This window comes from Neophocaena asiaeorientalis, unplaced genomic scaffold (genome assembly GCF_003031525.2).
Source record: "Neophocaena asiaeorientalis asiaeorientalis breed wild unplaced genomic scaffold, Neophocaena_asiaeorientalis_V1.1 scaffold273, whole genome shotgun sequence".
NCBI lineage: Eukaryota > Metazoa > Chordata > Mammalia > Artiodactyla > Phocoenidae > Neophocaena > Neophocaena asiaeorientalis.
In genome coordinates this window covers 2,008,608-2,014,820 of record NW_020171827.1, presented here as the reverse complement: position 1 = coordinate 2,014,820, position 6,213 = coordinate 2,008,608, and positions in this window count along the sequence as shown.

The following is a 6,213-nucleotide window of genomic DNA, read 5'->3' as shown; positions in this document are numbered from 1 at the left end:
CATTTGTAGTCAGGTCTTAGGGAAGTCAGCCAGCAGTTCTTTACTATTGTGAGGTGATGCCCTTGATCTTCTCCTAAGTGCCTCACGATCTCAAAAAATTGATTATTTAAAATAAGAACTGAGCTATCTATAAATAGGACTGAGATTATAACTAATTTATCAAAAGTAAAACCATATAAAATTTTAATTAAGTAACATTAATTTTAATAACTATGGCATTAACAATGCAAAGAATAAAATTCCAACGCAAGGAAAAAGAGCATTATAGATAATACAATAATTTACTGAACACACTTATTCTATTTCTAAGACTATTCAACATGCTCCTTCAAACTCTGTATTTTGGAATTCATTCAGAGCTTGTTCTCTGTTCCTCATATTCCCCCAGTTATGTAGAAAGACCCAATCTTCCCGCCTCCCAGATAAAGAGGATATTCTAATCAATGAGGAAAAGGTCTTCTCAGACTAAATCTGTTCTACCCACTCCAATGATGTTTTAATTTTGTCTAAAATTTTCTTGATTTTTCTCATGCAGCTTCTCCCAAACTGCTATCTATCTCTCACCAAATAACTATGTATTTTAAAAATTCACATCTTTCACGGGGCCATCCAACATTTTCTGCTCTCTAATGTACAACGAATACAATTTCAAAACTCATTTCACAAACGTTAAGTATAGATCATGTGCAACTCTCTTTTGAATTCTCGTTTGCATAAAATTTTGTATATTTAAAATTAGAAATCTGACGATAAGCCATTGTATTTCTATAAAAAACAGGACAGATTGAAATTAAACAACATTTACAAGGTATGTAGTAAGTTCACTTTAAAAAGGAAGCATTCTATTCTCATTATTTTATAACAAGATATACTGGTTAATAGACTTTCAACTGTAGTAGTAGTATAAATTTTCAAAAAAGTTACCTACAAAATATTAACATAATTCTCATTTGGAAAAAGTGTAGTCATGTCATATACAAATGGCCTTCTTGGCATTATGCCAGAGAAAGGCACAGCCTTGACAGTCTGGCTCCCCTTGGTTTATTAGAATTCAAGAAGTCTGCATCTGGGCCTCAGAAGAGCTTCTCAGTCTGACCATTCCCACTTTTCCCACTCCAAGACACAAGCTGGAACTTACATCTCTGTCAGTTTCACTGTTTTCCTGAGTGGTGGCTAGACTATGATTTATGTGACTTCCTGCTTCAGGTAAAGTATACACCCATTGGCCAAAGCCAGTTGTGGGTCTAGCCCACCTGGCAGACTCATTTCACTCTTGAGAATGGGAGTGGTGCTAGAGAGCTTAGCTTTCAATGAAGCCAACCCCTCCCAAAGCCATTAATTAAACCTGGTTCACAAGTTGGGCTAGCTTCCTTGATTGCATCTATAGGCCCCGTTATGGGTTTAATTGTATTCCTCCCAAATTTGTGTGTTGAAGTCCAAAACTCCAGTGCCTCAGAGTGTGGACTTATTTGGAAATAAGCTCATTGTTGATGAATTAGTTTAGTTAAGATGAGATCATATGCAGTAGCATGGGTCCTTACTCCAGTATGACTGGTTTTCTTGTAAGAAAGGGAAATTTGGACACAGACTGAACATGAGGGAAACACCACGTGAACATGAAAGCAGAGATCAGGCAAACATGCCTATAAGTCAAGGAACTTAGCAAGCCAAAGTCTGACACCAAACCACGATGCAGGTAGATTCTCAACCACCGCGCCACCAGGGAAGCCCGACAATACATTTCTGTTTAAGCGATTCACTTTGTACTTTCTTACAGCAGTCCAGCAAACCAGAACAAGGCTCCATATAAGTGCAGGTATTATGGTCATCTGCTCACCACTTTATACACATAAATACACACACACACACACACACACACACACACACGTTATACATGTAATATCTTATTTAAAATATGACATATACAGTTATATACAATATACATAAAATATAATTTAATGAATCTTTAAAAGTTGCTTGACAAGTGCTTAATTTTATTTTGTGAATTAAGAAAGTGAGGCTAAATTTATCTATTTAGATTAGGAGGAAGAAAAACAAACATCATAAACGTGTATCTAGAAAAAGTCCAAAGCAGCCACAAACACAAACTGCAGCCCCTGTGTGGATTTCCTGTTGCCTCTGCATGTAAAAGCACATTGCTGTTCATTTTAAGTGTGACTGTATATTATCCAAGACTTCAAACAGTGACTCAAGAGGAACTGTTGCCTATAAATCAATGTTACCCAGCTTACATGTTGACTAGCGTATGGTTTGGTCTGATGTAAGGTATGTGAATACAGTGTGTGGTTGCTTGCATGTACATGCACATATGAGCAGATGTATAAGCTTGTGCGTCTACTTAAAACTTAGTTTCTTGTCAAGAAAAATGTTAATAGTATGGATGCTGGAACAGACTGTGTTCACACCATTCCCAACGAGGCTGCAAGTCATAGGGCCATATGCTGTGTTTTTAAGAAAGCTAATTTGTTGCCAGCACATATCAACACACGTGGAGCCTAGGACTACTATTTTAGCTGTTTTTCTATTAGGCTGTCTCATTAAGAGGTGCCTGTAATGGAGGAATAGGGTGTGTGTTGGGGGGATGGGGAAGCTTGTTAAAGTCTTGTTGAGAATAATCCAGGTTACCGAGGTCTTCCTTATCTTCATCTTGTTTAGCTGCGGGTTTATAATTTTCCCTTTGCCAAATATATCTACTGAAAAAGTCAATGTAAATAACTAGTACATAAATGTTAACAGAAGTCCAAGCTGGGAGAATATAGTAGAGATGTCACCCAGGAAAATTTCTATCAATCCACACTAATTCAGAGTTGGCATTCATTCTAACACAGGCTGGGCTGTCATTTATTTAGCATGGCTTATATAGGGAAAAGGGGACGTGAAGGAAGTTGATAGTGTAAAATACATTGCTTGACTAGGTTAGATGTCTGGTCCTCAAGCTTTCTACTTTTGCTTCACAACAATAAAAGCCACACTTCTGCATACCTAAATATAATAGCTATAAATGTTCCCGACCCTGGTTATTAAAACAGGTCTAATAACCACTATTTTCATATTATTTAAAATGATGGGGCCTAAATTTATTTTTAAATGTTCTATAATTTAAATGTGCATTCATGGAAACTGAATTTGTGTCACTGTGCACAAGATCTCCCCTTAGCTTGGATATGCTCATCTTAAGCAGGAACTTTCAGGATGTAGAGGCCTAAGCAGCCAGAGGAGGCACAACTGCAGAGAGAAGTGAGTCAGGAGCCTTCTATGGATGACTGGGGATTGGACCATGGGATTATTCATTTCATATGAAATAATTAGAAAAACTGGAAGATGAAGATAAGAAAGAAAGAAAGAAAGAAAGAAAGAAAGAAAGAAAGAAAGAAAGAAAGAGAGAAAGAGAGAGAGAAAGAAAGAAAACATTACTATCCATAGCAATGCTACTGAAAACAGTGCCTAATTTTCTTTTAGTTTGATTTTACTAAAGGACCAACATCCCTGGTGCTTCATATTATCTGAAAAAAGAAGAGTGAAAAATGAACAAGTCATGGATTTTCAGGGCTCTAATGACTTATACTAATGTATTCCTTCATCTAAATACAGATTTCTATTTAAAATTCAGTATGCAGGGGTATTATGAATTCCAGTTTAATGGATTCCAAATAATTGCCCTTTAGAAATGATGAATAGCTGTTTAAATCCACTGATAAGAATATACTATTTCTCTCCTAACAACAGGCCTTCCATATTAACCGTGTCATCTATGCCTGAAATTAGTTTATTAATTTTTTATTGATATGCAAAATCCAAATTGATGACAGTTGGAAAATAACCCTTTGCTAAGAGCCCCCAACTTTCCCCCGAAAATGTCTGTTGTTATTCTTGCGGGTGATAAAGGAGAGAAAGGCAATAATATTTCGAAAAGAGGGAAGGCCTGAGAAAGGCAGATGATACCACTTTTTTCCTTCTTTGTTTTTTAGGTTGAGCAGTTCAAAAAGATGTGCTTCTAAGGTGGACATAATGACTGGAGATTTCCAAATCCCATAAAGACAAAGCTTTTTGAAGTTCTTGGTTTTGATCACACAATGCCCTTAAAAAATACTTATAGAACTTGTTCTTAAAAGGGAGTAGAAGCAAGAGAGGCAGATTTCTCCTATGTAGCACAGGCCTAGGGTTTTGTTTTTCATTTTATCCCTGATCAGCACAGTTTTCTACACTAGTCAAAAAAATAAATAATACTCTGAAAGCCATGGCCAGAATAGATGCAATAAACACTATGGTATATTGAAGTAAAAAGTGTATATTCGTTATTGGAGTATCAATGTTTTCTGTATTTATACACAATTATATTACATTATACAATCTATATCACTACATATATCGGTGTATTCAATTAAGAAAAAATATTAATTCATGTAAAAAATGGAAAATTTGAGCTTTTTCTAAACCAAGTTGTAACAAATGATGTTAGGGAAAAATTAAATCTACTGTTATTCAGTCCATTGAATCCTTAGTTACTTTGATGTCATGCATCTTCCCTTTCAAGAAAATTCTCTGGGAAAAGCTGTGTTCCTCACAAAGAGAAAAACAAATAAAATAATCTTCTATGCGAGCCAAAACATACTTCAGAATTGATATGATTTCTTGCTCCCTGATGTTTGACTTTTATAAAGTCATTGTTCTTAGTGCAGTATTTATATTTTTAGAGCAATCTGTGAATAGTATACATGCAATATATATGGACAGCTCTATCTATTTATGCATATAAACACATGTAAATACAAGCAGACTGCAATGAAATGGAAATTTCCTGCTTTTTGTGCCCAACACACTATCAGGGGAAAGATGGATTACCAAGGGAAAAAACCTCAGACTTCCCATTTCACCTCTGCCATCAATATTAATAAAGTTGACTCATTTGTTCCGATAAGAAATGCTAGTCAGGATACAAATGAAAAGGAAAAAGCAAGCAAAACCTTGTTTCAGTTTTTGCTAAGTGACTAAATAACACCATTTCTTCCTTTCCCTAAATCTTATCTAAGAGGAGTAAAAGATGGAAAGACAGAAAGAAAAAAATATTTCCATAAATCAGAGTCACTAAAAATGGAGTAGAAAGGGTGAAATCTGTTTTTGTCTTTTCAGTACACTTGTGTATGAAACCCTGGGCTGCTGTTACTTGAGGTTTTTCTTCTTCTGTAGCAGAAGGGTGACTGCCCCTTTTCTCCAAGCCCTTTCTGTCTTCCTCTGGGGTCTGCTCTGCTGCCTCTCTACATACCACTGGGACCCACAGAAGAATGGCTCCTCTGTCTGCCAGCCTGCCTGCATATTGCATCCATTGCTCCATTCAGCCAGCCTTTCAGAAGTCTGCTAACTGCTGCCGTACAACTTAGCTTTTATGCTCTACTGACAGGGGTTTTCTGAAGCCAGACGGTTTCTGAAAAGAGGGTCTATTTGCATAAACAATGCCATGTGAGGAGGTCTGCTGGAAACAAAATCAAAATTCACTCAAGCAAATCTTCCTGATCTTGATCAACTTTTTTTTTTTTTTTTTTTTTTGCCACCAACACCTCCTATAGTTACCATCTGTATGCTAAAATGTGGCTGAGGATTTGATCAATTCTTTTCCTCCGTTTCCTGTATCCAGTTTTATTAAACAAGCCAAAAGTGTATCTTATTTTCTGAGTGAGTCTGAACAGAATCCATAAATAGATGATGGTATGTGAAATGAGGAATGCATTGTGTGTTAAATGAGGGCAGGAGGCCAGCTACGCATCAGCTAGCCAGAGTCTTCCATTAGATTTGTCATGGAAGCCTCATCAAAATGCACATCCAAGCCAGGAGCTGCCCATCCACTGGCTCTGTGATTACAGGTCACCAAATGCATAGCTGCCCCAGCACTGGGGATCACAGAGGATAATGTGCATCTCTGCTCACTTTAGCTCTTTCCTTAGTATTCTACCCACAGAAAAAGACCAAATTATGGTCTCAAGCTTAAACCAGGCTAGAGCAAGCAGTTCAAATAAGGCTGCATAAATGAAAAGAAGAGGACCATTATTAAATCAGTCACATCAATAGGAAACCAAGCCTGGTTTTTTAAACATTTTCTTAAAGCAAGTTCAGTTTTAAAGGGGTACTGAAGGGCAATTCTAAGAATTTTTCGCTTAATAAAAATTCTGAGGTTATAAATGGTTGCTCAGGCAAACA